Source organism: Tympanuchus pallidicinctus, unplaced genomic scaffold (genome assembly GCF_026119805.1).
Source record: "Tympanuchus pallidicinctus isolate F22 unplaced genomic scaffold, pur_lepc_1.0 scaffold4, whole genome shotgun sequence".
NCBI classification, from domain to species: Eukaryota; Metazoa; Chordata; class Aves; order Galliformes; family Phasianidae; genus Tympanuchus; species Tympanuchus pallidicinctus.
Window position 1 is genome coordinate 4,216,436 of NW_026294758.1, and position 12,946 is coordinate 4,229,381.

Sequence of the window (12,946 nt, forward strand, 5' to 3'; positions counted from 1 at the left end):
GCAATTAAATGCTCTTCCAATGGAAGAAGCAAAAGACTGGGCATAAAATTACCAGTCGTGGTCTCTGTTCTTGAGCATTACACAGACATTTGGAGCATGATTCAATAAAAGATACAAATACTCAAAAAATTGCATTGTGCAGCAGTTGAACCAGTTTTTGGGTAGCTGGCTAAGGCTTGAATCTGAAGTCTTTTTAGATCCACACAAGTGCAAGTGGAAAAATGTCTTTTTGAGTGCACTCTCAGAAACTGTACACCCACTCAAAACTGTTTGTGGCCACACATCATCACCATAGACAAGTAAATGTCAGTGTGAACTCTTCAACAATCACCAAAACAGCATTTGGTTCCAAATAATTCCAAATGTCTGCAGAAGAGTAGCCAAGTAATAGATAGATATTGCATGTAAAAAGCAACATTGTGCAGTTACAGATGTTTCTTATTCCAGATGTCCAGATATCTAACATTTAGCAGATGTTCCCATAGCTAAGACTTTTCATCCACTAATGTGCATATTGGTTCATTTGGTTACTTACAAAGTTCAGGTAAGATAATGCTTGTCCATCTGTTATTAAAGAAATTCAGCAGAGCTGGAAATTATAGTTTATAAAGCACAATTTGGGAGTGAACTCTAAAATCACACTGTGGCATCTAGTAAGACAACCAACTAACAAAAAACATATGTAAAAGAAATGAGTCATAAGAATGATGGGACACGAGATCCATCAAAGACTGTATGGGGACAACACAGACACAAAAAATCTCATAGTAAGAAAAGGGAAACATAAGCATGCTAGAGCTTTACAGTAAAGATGTGTTTCAATTTACTAGATAATTACTCATTGAAAGTTTGGTCCACCAATGGAACAGAATACTGCAAGCCTCCATGTAGATCTGAAAGAATATTGAGAAAATTTTTTTTTATGGAGAAAGAAGTTACTGTGTAGTAATCATATGCAAGGTAATGATTCCAATACAACAATTAACAGCTAACTGACCATCTCGGAAGTTTTGCTTCCTCAGCACTTCCAAATGCATTATAAATAAGCATATAAGCTATCTGCTACAGAGTACTATTATGTAATTTGGAATAGAAAGGCAATAGAGATGGTAATGAATCTACTACACATGTTATGTTAACCTGTAACAAAAAGGCTATTCAAAGAGGTAAAAAATCTATTCTACTTGAGCAGAGCTCTTGGTAAGTAGAAGTACAAAGACTTTTTTCTAGAAAAGATGTTATAATTTCTCCATTATTTAGCAGAGTGGTGGCCTCAGTTATAAAAGGCTGCATGACTTTGTGGAAAACTACACAAAAGAGAGAGGACAGCACTTTGCACACTGAGTGGCAAACCTTCATACAATTTACTTGTACCTTTACCAATCTGAATAGGTCCTGCATCAGAACTCTTGGTCACAGAACATCAAGATGTAAGTATGATAAATAATTCCCTGTGCTGAAAAGTGGACAGCTAAAACTGGTAAGACAGGATAATAATAATAATAACAACATACACAAAACAACAAGAAAAAAATACGTTTCTCTTTGGTCAACTATCAAATCAACTAAGAAACCCTAGGCCAAATGGTTTTCAATGTTAGAAGTTTAATTAGTATTATCAGAGTTACTAAAGCATCAAGATATTCTCGCATGTTGTATTGTGGCAGTTAGTACTGTTAAATGTGAAGTAAATCACAATGCCAAAATGCATCACTGAAGAAATGCATAAAGAAGAAATAAAACAGACTATATGAAATAGAAGTTTGGTGTTATTCAGAGGGTTTGGAGGTTTTTTTTTTAATAAAGGAAACTCACATACTTGTGAAAAAAAGAATGTTTCGCCCCAACAGCACAATAAAAATGTAATGAGAAACACTGGATGATATTTGCTGACCATTTTGAGGTATATATTCTAAATTAGATTGAGAGCAGGCCACAATCTTACATGCATCTACAGAACAGCCACTAGATTTGCAGTGACTCATTACATGTACACCCAAGATTCATGCTTGTTGATTCCTGAGAGAAGGGCAGCAAAAATGACTAAGAATGAGATCTCTGCTGCCATACTCACTAGATGGATCATGGACAATTTTATTTTTCTCATAAGATGAGGATTATCTGAGAACAGGCAGGTGCAGCAGTTTCTGTTTAGTTCTATTTTATCAGCAAAGAAAACTAGTTATCTACAAAGGTGAAACAACAAGTCTCACATTTCGTCTAAGCCTCCCACCTTTCTCCTGACCTATGTGATTAAAATAGCTCCTTCTGAGTTAAAACTGGATTTGGGGTGACATTCCAAAGGTTCCTCACGAACTGTCCAATGCTTAATGCTTACTTTAATAACAGAATTTATTTATTGCTCTGGGAGGTGGAATTTTGCAGCTCCAGGTGGTTCTACTAACATGCTAATTTTCTAGCATAATTTTATATATCCAAGCTTGCTAGACCTTGCTTCAGAGATTAACCTTTGGTAACAACAAATACAAATGATAATTCTTTCTGCTACTGCTATCTATCACGTGCCATTTATCTATCATGTATCTGTCACGTACTCCCCTACTCTGCCCTGGTAAGACCTCATCTGGAGCACTGCGTCCAGTTCTGGGCTCCCCAGTACAAAACAGACAGGGATCTCTTGGAAAGAGTCCAGCAGAGGGCCACAAAGATGGAGAAGGGCCTGGAGCATCTCTGCTATGGAGAAAGGCTGAGTGATCTGGGTTTGTTCAGCCTTGAGAAAAGGAGACTGAGAGGGGACCTGATCCAGGTCTATAAATATCTGAGGTGTGGGGGGCAGAATGGCGAGGCCAGACTGTTTTCAGTGGTGAGTGGAGACAGGACAAGGGGAAACGGCCGGAAACTGCAGCATAGGAAGTTCTGCACCAATGTGCAAAGGAACTTCTTTACAGTGAGGTGACGGAGCACTGGAACAGGCTGCCCAGGGAGGTGGTGGAGTCTCCTTCTCTGGAGATGTTCAAGACCTGCCTGGATGCCGACCTGTGCGACCTGCTGTAGGGAACCTGCTTTGGCAGGGGGTTGGACTCGATGATCTCTGGAGGTCCCTTCCAACCCCTACAGTTCTGTGATTCTGTGATTTCCTAGTGCACACTTGGACCTGCAAAAATCATCTCTTATTGTCTTCACATGATATTTTGTCCTCTGCGACTCAGATCTTGCTAGAGCATTCCAGCAGTTCAGGACTCAGTATCTGCACTGCACTGCACTTACAGCTCATAAGTTAGCTACATTGTTTTCATCACGCATGATTTAGTTGCTTTGGTCTCTTAGCAATTCCATGAGATATACAAATTCTACTTTGCCAGTTGTCAACAAATGCTGTTTAAGTTCACTACTGTCTGGTTCCACATTGAAAACAGGATATGAACCAAAACAGATTGGCGATCAAATCCTAACTAGAAAATCATTTTCTACATGAGTATATTTCAGACTTTCTTGTGAAGCAGTTTTAATTGAATTCCTCAGTAGAAACCTAATATGCAACTATTGCAATAGTATGTATAGTTCAACACATTTATTCTTTACACTTGCTAGCTGAACAGAAATATGTCGAGTTCATCTCTCAGGAAATAATAAAGTTAAAATCCTTTTAAACCATGGCCACACAAAGGCATTCCAGCCTGTCTTAAATTTGGCATTCTGATAAACACAGCTTTTAATAGCCTGGAAAAAAACATTTTTCCTTTTTGTGCAGTCAGTAAGAGCCTGCTAAGATTCTGTACCCAGTTTCTGTACTGCATCAGTCTCCTGTGTAAAGGGCAGGAACGTAGACCACAACATCTAATTGCCACTTGGGTCCATCCAGCATAATTAGTTCACTTGGATGAAGTGCTTTGCTCAACATCTCCCCAGAATCCAGCCAAACTCAGAGATGCAGCTTGTAATGCAATGTACTGCAGGGCTGGTGGACACAACCAGAAGCAAACAGCCATACGGCCATTGAAAGTGATGTCAAGGTTGGTAGGTTTAAGTTCATGGCTACTTTCTCCATATGTCTGCTGTCTGCATTGCTGAAAATTATTATCTTCGCTTTGGCCATCAGGACTGACCCCCGCAGAAAGCAGAGAAGGAGGTTACTTTTTTAAACTGAGTTTGAGGAATGACCTTAATAAGTAGTTGGGTTAAAACAACAGAGGGCATAACAAATTACAACAAGTTGTCAGGCTTAACTGTGACTACTGCTTCTTGAATCACTGTTTTTTGGTAAAGTTCATGCATTGCCAGTTAAGAGCAAACTATGTGTCCTAGTCATGGGTAATAAAACTATTTATTTATTTTCCCCTAACAAATTAAACAAGGAAAATCCCAATAGAAGTTGTACTGAACTTAAAGAAACACCATATCTGAGTACATACAGCACTATACAGAGAACTGAAAAAGTTTAGTATGAGAATTTCATGAAAGACAATGATGCAAGAAATTATTTTAGGTAAATAGAATCTAAACCAAATGGAGAATGGGATGTTTTCTCACTGCATGCATTTAACGTAGGTTTAGCTGCCAAAAACAAATAAATGTAAAACACCCAAAATCTTAAAACCATATAGTAATGAGTGTGTTCATATGAGTTAGAACTGATTCAGCACTCACTTGACACACCTGGTTAGCACAATCAGAAATGTAGCAAAGATGTGTAAACTACTAATCTTCTGTGATGAGACTACTGTTCAGAAGATAACTATGAAAGCCAACATTTGACCATAATTGTGTGTATTGCTTAAAATGACTTAACAGTAAATGTTAGAAAAGAGACAAAACTCATACTTTTTACTAAGTAGTGTGGCAAGAAAAGAGTAAAGGTAATGCTGAATTGCTCATCACTGATAAAGTTAAGCATATTCTTTCTGAGATAGTCATTAATTTCTCTGTTATGAAGTAAATACAATTTCTGACTTACACATGAATAAATGAAAACACGCAAATGTAAGCTGTCATGTCAGGTGAGACACAGAGAAGAAAGATATTTGGAACCAAGAGTTTTATGTCTAATTTTGGTACTGAGTCAGTTTATATATTATGTTCTCTTCTTGGCTACAGCATATGAGAACTATTACCTGAAGACTATACAGTGATTTTGTGGCAAACATTAAAAACTGAACTAATCAGAAAAGAAAGGTGTTCAGTATCATAAAAGAAAACCTTTTAAATTGGTGGGCTTAAATCAAGGAGAGTTTCATGCAATTAGTTCCAAAATATATAGCTAAAGAACACGAAAGTTCTGTTTACTAGGGATGTTGTAAGCAAGTATTATTGATATTCCTTTTGGCCTTATTAATAAGATATGAGTAAGATAAAATATGCAAGGCACTAGTTAGTTTGTTTGTTTTAATTTGATATAAATAACTTCAAAGACAATTATTATCCATAAAACACTGTGCTGCTGAAAATAGGTAAACATAGGTTGTTGACATTACATTAACTGACTTTATCTATCTAATCATATTCACATACTGAGTAGAATAGCTATTGCACACTCAGGCTTTGATGCTATAATTGGATCTATGCATACAGACTGCTGCCATTGCTAGAAGTTCTATTTAACTAAATTACACTATACACTTTAATGTAAACAAGACCATTATCCAGTTTATATGTGTTTATAAGAGAGTCAGATGAAAAACAGTATATCCATTCAACATCATCACTCACTCCTTATTTGTAGACAGCATAATTCCACCAACTTCCCTGAAGTTACAATAAATATGAATTTGACATTCATCAGGAAGAGTGCAATTTACAGGAACAGGAAAATAACAGATATGACCGGTCAAGGAAGCAAGCAGGAAAGAAAAGGATGAGTAAAATTGCTGAACAAATAGAAAAAACAAGAAAACATACCAGTGAAAGCAGCCAAGAGAGGGTAGAAACAACTCCTAGTGCCTAATCTTACTTCCTAGAAGTGTTTCCTTTCACATCCTTTTTGCATCTCTCTCCCTCTCCCTTTTTCTTCTTCCTTTCCATGATGAGAATGTTTAATTTTTTCTTCCTTTCTTTTGTTCCCTGCATGTGATAAACCAGCTCACATGTCTTATCACAAAGGGTTTATTTTCTTTTTATATCATAGCAACCTATTAAAATTTCTATTGGCATTGCGAACAGCAGCTGGAAATGAATTAAAAAGCATTTGTCAATGGCAGCACGGTCTAGATAATTACTGGTGAAACACATTCATTTCTTTTTTTATGGTGTAGAGATCAATTACAAGAGAACACTCGTAATATTTCCAAATTACATTGTGTATTTCACTTGTAACGTGTGCCAAGGAATTAAACAGCAGGGCATTTTTCACAGCCTGACTTCCATAGAGAAGATCTCTCAAAATTGACCATGTAACACTGAAATATATATGTGTAAACAATTGCTGATATATATGTATGTTATAAAACATAAGCACATTCTAATGTGTACACACTAACACATTCTGATATATTGACCACGCTTGTAATTCCAATGTGTATAAACAAATACTCTTAATATACATACTAGAATCTATCTCTGTGTTCTTTTATCATCCCAAATGATTCAGATGTTACAGATTTTGATCTGTATGAGTAATATTCATTTCTTCAAATGCATGTTCATCAAAGTACTTCTAATCTTACCTTAATAGTCATTACGCTGGGCAGGTTGTTCTTTTCCCTTTTTTTCGATGGCCATAGTTTATCTTGCTCCTGTATTTCACGGGGAAATTGAAAAGCAAGTTTTTAAACATTTCTATATTGTTAAAAAAATCTGTTTTCAAGAATTTGGAAAAATGACCAACTAAAACAAATAACACATTCATATCCTCATTTCTTCCACAGGCAACATCTAATTGAGTTTTAATTCTCTAAAATTCTTTAAATTCTTATTTGAACTGAACTGAAAAAAAAACCAACCCTATTGTATTTCTTTTCACCCATAGTTAGACCAATTTAAAAAAATAGCTTAAGATTATATGGACTTTGCTGCCTGATCTAGTACATTCAGCTTTCTGAAGTAGCAATAGTATTGAACGTTTTGTTCATGGAAGAGTGAAACTGTGGAAACCATGGTGGTTTTGGACTGTAGTTTGTATCAATGGTTTGTCCTTTCGATGCATTTTGCAATGTACACTGTTTTGCTTTCACTAGAAGGCAGTTAAACAAAATCTAGTCTAAGTTGGAAAGCATATAAAACTTTCTTTTGATTTCCACTTGAGATTACACCTTTTCCCAGGTTAGTGAATTCAGATGAGTTTGAAGTACTTATGAAGCTGTACTTTCAAACCAGAAAAATTTGGGAGACTCACATCAAACTTCCCCCTTTCTATAAGTGACTTACTCTTGCTTCCTGCCTTATCAATCCATCCTTCATCCTAAGGAGAAAATCAGCACAGAGATCCACTTTGTGCCTTGCATTAGAGGACAAATCTAGCTTAAAAAATAAGTTTGTTTTGTTTTTTGAAAAGGTCAGTTCATACATAACATTGTGTATAGGCTGGTCACACTAGCAGTTGTGCTTACAATGTACAACCATGCTTTGAGTACAAAAAGCAGAAAAGGGATGATGGGTCTTGCCACTGTAGATTTCATAGCTTTCAAATGAATAAAAGAAATCATCCTATTTATGGAATCATAAAATCGTTAAGGTTGGAAAAGACTTCTCATCAAGTCCAGCCATCAACTCAACCCCACCATGCCCACAAACCATGTCCCTAAGTGCCACATGCACATGTTTCTCAAAAACCTCTACGGACAGTGACTTCACCACGTGCCTGGGCAGCTTTTTTCAATAACACACCACTCCTTCTGAGAAGAAATTTTTTCTAATAACCAACCTTGACTCCCCATAGGACTTGTGTTCCAGATCCTTCACAACTTTTCTGCCCTTCTCTGGACACGCTCTATCGCCAAGATTGACAAGACTCTCAGCCTACAGCTGTTAATCAAACCCAGACCAAAACTTTGGCATATACATTCCACCATCTCCAAAGCACCCACTCTCTTGGGCACTCTTTGTTGTGGGCAGGAGCCAGGTCAAATTCCTTGCAGCTTCTCGTCCCGCAGCGGGTGCAGGTGACAGGACACAGGCATCGCTTCTGAGGAAGTGCTCACAGCTCACTCCCCCAGTGCTCTGTCATCACTTAACGAGAAAGGGTTGCAGACCAGAAGCCTCAGTGACGGGCTGCTTCTTGCACTGCATGAACTCCAGGAGATGCAAATATTTAGCAAATCCCATTGCTCCCCATAAACGATAGTGTCACACATTTTGTCTGCGTGAGGCACTGAATGTGAAACAATGAAAGCTTTTTCCCCACTTTGTGTAAGAGTATTCATGCTGTAAGGGCACCGAGCCTGTCAGGTAGGCACTGACACCACACTCAAGGTTTGCACTGAAGCGGTCCCTCCTTCTGTCACTCACACCAAGAGAGATGCGAGCAGCCTCCGCAGCACGCGCACTTCTGCGGGGACACACGGGACAAAGAGCTCTATGGGAGCACAGCACGGCCTCCACGCCCCGCTGCCGGCTGTGGGAAGCGCAGGGCTCTGGCCGCGCCAGGAACCACCTTGTGACCGGGACCCTTCTGGCGTATTTCTTCAGCGCCCAGAACGAGGAATAGCGCGGCGAAACGCCACCAGCTGAGGGAACGGCACCTCAGCCGAGGGTCTCCCCTCTTTCTCCAAACGGCCCTGCAGCGGCTCGCCCGCTCACCACGCAGCCAGCTGCACCGGGAGGCAAAGACCGTCCCCGCGGTAACAGCCCAGTGCGCACGCGCAGAGAGGACCGGTTGAGGCTCCCTCAGCGCGCCTGCGCAACAGCGGCGGGCCCGGAGGGGCGGGAAGGCAGCGGGGGCCGCGCCCCTCTCCACGCCCACCGGCAGCAGCTCTCTGCCGGCCCCGCGCCCCCCGATTGCGCAATGGACGGGTGAGTCCCCGCTGGTGGAGCGGGCGCCGCGACGGAGCGGCGGCGAGGTGCCGCGGCACTCGATCCCGGGGGCTGGCGATCCTCGGGGGGCTTCACCTGGGGCGGGGCGGGGAGCGGCCTCGCCTCGCCTCCCTCCTCCCACTTCGGGGGAGGGGAGAGGGGACCGGAGGACGGCCCCCGCCCGGGGGAGGCGAAAGGTGGGAGCCGGGCGGGGGGGCGGTGCTCGCGAGGGGCCGGGCCCGGCGTGGGGATATTGCCGCCCGCCGCCCCGCCAGGTGCCCGGCAGGACGGAGTCGGCTGGCGGCGCGCCGATCGCTTGCTGCTCTCCCGGTTCGTCTCTTTCTCTTTCTTGCCTCTCCCTAGTCGGCTCGGCGGCGGTGTCGCGTTGCGATGCCGGTGCCTGACTTCCCTCCGGCGCTGAGACGCTGCTTTATTTCCCTTCCCTTTTCCTGGAGCGGCGGCCGGGCGCGGTGGGTGCGTGCCGCGGGCGGGCAGTGCTGAGCCGTACCGTGCGCGGGGCCGGGCAGCGCGGCGCTCCGCTCCTCCGCGAGCACCGCCGTGCGCGGGGCCGGGCTTTGCCGCGGGTCCTGCCGGAGTTTCAGGACTAGGTAATAAAGTGGAGCGGTGATGCGTGCTGTCAGCTTTGCTCGTTGCTTAGGTACGAACGCGGCTGTGAGTGATTTCTTTTTTTTCGGGCTTTTTTTTTTTTTTTTTTTCTTTGCCCGGTGCTTTTCTCAGCGCGCTGAGAAATTTGACTGTCCCAAGAAACTATGCTTGACGTAAGTTGTGTCAGGTAAAAGCGGGCCGTTCTGTGCTGTCTCCTTATGCGTGAAAGCGATCACTCAGGGCAGTACATCTGCCTTTGTGTGAGGTGTAGGTGTCACCAACGCTAAGTTCACAGTGTGACCTGGAGCAGCCGAACTGCTCCCGGGATCCACGTACTCTGACGCAGAGATTCAGGGAGCTTCCTTCTCTCCTTTCTCCCTCAAGACTGGTGGCAGTGCAGCCTTTCTCGGATGCCTTTCAGCGCGGTTGGGGTGGAAGCTGTGATAGGGAGGCAGATTGAGGGCAGTGCTCTTGAGTAAGTGCTGATGAATCCAGGAGAAAATGGTGTAAGGAAGATGGTGTAGGTATCTTTTTGGAAGATACTTGAAAAAACGAAGTGTATGTTCAGTGCGATCCGCTTTTTTTCACCTTTGTTTCAAAACTAGCTTTTGAGAAACTTCAGAAGGAGACTTAGAGACTTAGTACCACACTGAGAGTGAGAGAAAGGTGAAGTCTGAGGATGCGTTACAGGCGGATCAGTGGAGCTCTTTGAAAGAATTTTTCCTAGACAGAGGTTCTCAGGTGTTTTGGGAGTGATGCAGGTTTGGATGAAAACCACGAGTTTTATGCTGTGGTTTGTGAGATGCAGCCTTGGCACTGCAGGAAGGCATGGTCTGCAGGGTGCTTGAATGAGCTGGCTTTTTGTTGAAAGGTGCTGAGGGTTTTCTGATTGCAGGATGTGCAAACTATCAGGCAGTTAAAACACAAGCTGCTGAGGCACTGGAATTAAAAGTGCTCTACAACGAATAATTTATTAAAAACAAACAAACAAAAAAACCCAGTAATAATAAAATCTGTATTGTATTTTAGTTGTTAAATACTTTTCAGAATAAGCAGGGTGATAGAATAACATTGTATTTCTTTGGAACCAGTGGATATTACTTATGGGGAGTAGTTGTGTCCTGTTAGATGCAGAGGATAGTTTGAATACAAAACTTAATTCTAGTGGGGATCAGAATGCATGAAGTTAAACAAAGAGGAAATGTTTTTGTTTAGATCAGGAAGCTTCTCTCCAGCAGCAAGCTGAATGTGAGTCAGCACCATGCCGAAAGGCCAGCTTGCCCTGGGGTGAGAAGAGGGCTTGTCCCCTCCACTCTGTGCTGTGTGGCCTCACCTCCAGCACTGCATGCAGGCTGGGTGCTGGTGTGAGGACATCAGACTATCAGAGAGTCTGAAGACAAAGATGGGGAAGGGTCTGGAGAACAAGAGGTGCACGGAACAGCTGCGGCCCCTGGTTTTGCTCAGAGCAGAGGAGCTGAGGGGGTGCCTCATGGCAATGAGCTGCCTATGAGCAATAAGCTCTGCTCTGTGACAGTGACAGAGGGAACGACATGGAGCAGTGCTAGGGGATGGTCGGGGGGTCAGGGTAAGGCTGTGCCCCAGAGGGCAGTGGGCATGGCACAGCTCCCCAGGGCAGCGGGCACGGCCCTGAGCTGCTGGAGCTGCGGGAGCGTTTGGGCACCGCTCTCAAGCACAGGGTTTCGGTTTTAGATAGTCTTGTGTGGAGTCAGAGATTGGATTGGACTCGATGGTTCTTGTGGGTCCCTTCCAGCTTGGCTTGTTCTGTGATTAAATGAAAATTTTCCCTTTTTATGGCAAAGCAATTGGCTCTGTTTAATATTATTGCATTTGGAGGTAAATGTGATCCAAGTTAAGGTGATTAACTTGAAAGCCATTAGCAATGATATAAGCTGTAATTTTCAATTGACTGTTGATGGCAGACCTTGTGTGCACATATATATTCTTTAAGTGAAGATACTGACTCTTGTGTTTTAGTTAGGGGAAAAAGTCAGGAATAGCAGCAAATACTGAAACTGAATGTCTATTTGCCAGTTCAATTCATCCACTCTATTGTCAGACCAAACCTCTATGTTTTACAAGGCTTCTGAATTCTGGAAGTTGATGTTGGATTTGGTGATCTTTAAGGTCTTTTCCAACCTGAGCAATTCTATGATTCTATGTTCAAACTTTTAAAGAGATGCATGTATGGGATTATCCCTAGAGTTCACAAATATTTACGAGATTTACATTATGTATTTTTCATATGATAGGAAAATGTAGGGTTTATAATTCTAATATAACTCCTCTGTTGATATCTGATTCTAATGCAGTTTGAGTTATATGTTCAGGAAAGATGTTCATACTGAGCAAATATCGGGTGAAAACATCACTCCACATGAGAACGCTGTTCACTGGATAAACTTGCTTACTAGCAACATCTGATATAATTGGAAGTATGACTTGTCTGGAATCAGAAACATGAAAATAGCAAATTCTAAATCACCCACAATTTCTTTACCAGTTCCAAAATATTGTTTAAATTATTTCATCTACAGTCAAGAAAACTTCTGGTGCCCTGGGGGGAGATCAGCAATGGAGTATGCAGACTTTCACCACGGGCTGTTCACAAATGTTCCCACTGCAGGAATGCCATGCTAGCTGATTGCCTCTGGAAGTACTAAGTGGCAAACATAAGCGTGTGTAGATTGTCTTGCTTATTAAACCCGGTTGTATCAGAATGTGAAGGTGGGACTTAGCTCTATAATGAAAGTAAGTCTGTAGCTCTGATAGGGAACAGTGTTTCATGGAGTGTCACTTTTGCTTTCAGTTTTTCTGATGTTGACCATCATTCATGTGTATTTTAAATTTCTTTTTGTACTGCATGAGCTTTGTGTTTGAGACTTTTTCCATTTCAGTATGTGGAAACGGAGTTTGTCTTATCAAATCTGTGGATGCAACTTTTACGTTGCAGTGGAAGGCAACATTTTTGACACTGTTGCAAGTGGATAGATGAAAAGGAAAAAGTGTTTTGACTGTTTCTGTCGGTAGCAATCTTCCCTGCTATTGCTGTTTGCCATTTAGCTAAAGCTGTTGTAACAGGACAGTTGCTAGAAGTGCAGCACCATCCTCAGCAGCTCATTTCTGTACCTGCATAATGGTGAAGTATTTGTGTGTGTGAGCCACATGGTAAATTGTTCAGGTACCGTGCTGCCACAGTGCTGATAGCTTCAGGGAAAGCTGTGAATGTAGGTGGGTGGGGGACAGTCTGGCTGGCTCCTCACACTTCAGCCTTAGATCAGCATAAAGTGACCAGGAAACCGCACCCCGAATTTCCGGTGATAGCCGATGGGATGAACGCTTGTATGATTCAACGATCTGACCACTATCTCTGCAATTAACTTTCCTAATCACACCACGCTACAGATAGTATAACATG

General features: G+C 42.2%; 1 protein-coding gene across 4 annotated transcripts in view; it reads left to right on the forward strand.

The window, feature by feature from the left end:
* The first annotated feature begins 8,785 nt into the window (after positions 1–8,785).
* PTBP3 (polypyrimidine tract binding protein 3) overlaps positions 8,786–12,946 on the forward strand; it is a 48,679-nt gene continuing 44,518 nt past the window's right edge. For 2 of the 4 annotated variants that reach the window (XM_052700818.1, XM_052700823.1), the window contains exon 1: positions 9,125–9,234. The gene's annotated coding sequence lies outside the window, so the exon portion shown is untranslated. Of the gene's footprint in view, positions 8,905–8,981; positions 9,102–9,124; positions 9,235–12,946 lie in introns of those variants that run through there. The other 2 variants (XM_052700820.1, XM_052700821.1) reach the window with 2 other exon arrangements.